This window comes from Plodia interpunctella, chromosome 21 (genome assembly GCF_027563975.2).
Source record: "Plodia interpunctella isolate USDA-ARS_2022_Savannah chromosome 21, ilPloInte3.2, whole genome shotgun sequence".
Lineage (NCBI taxonomy): Eukaryota > Metazoa > Arthropoda > Insecta > Lepidoptera > Pyralidae > Plodia > Plodia interpunctella.
The window spans coordinates 6088440-6089079 of record NC_071314.1 but is presented as its reverse complement, the minus strand read 5'-3'; positions in this window follow the sequence as shown (position 1 = coordinate 6089079).

Sequence of the window (640 nt, the reverse complement as noted above, 5' to 3'; positions counted from 1 at the left end):
ACTACTGAGGGTGTCACTCAAATTTGCAAGTTTATATAGTCCAAAATGGAAATGAAAAATTTGCATTCTGAAGCGCATTCAAAATTAAAATGGTAATGCGCCTGTCTGAAACACTTTTGGGGTTCCGATCATTATTGAGGATGAGATTTATGAAATCGTCTGCTCCTCTAGAACAGGACTACTTACTCCAAAATATATATTCAATTTTAGATGATATACTTACATCAAATTATTGACGTTAAAAAAATACTTAAATATTTTTTTACCGACTTTTAAAGCGCAAGTGAAGAAGAAGCGGCGCAACAATTTCACCGTGGCCTTTTCTCCAAAGACATGGAAGTATAACCTCTTATAACACACATGGTACAGTTTATCCCAAAATTTCTACGACAGCGAAGTTGTTGGCCATTTCTGTTTTTTTTTTTTTTAATTCTAAGAAAGAACTCACAATATGCAATGTAGATGCCTACTGATTATTTCGTAAGTCAATAAAAAAAGGTCACGACGATAACAATTACTTCTTTTGTTTATTGTACTAAGGATCGTCGCGAAATGTCTCGATCATTTTAAATGTATTTAAACTTGTAAGTATTCATTATGGAAATTTGAATCCACATGGCTGGTTATGGGCGTCCTTCCG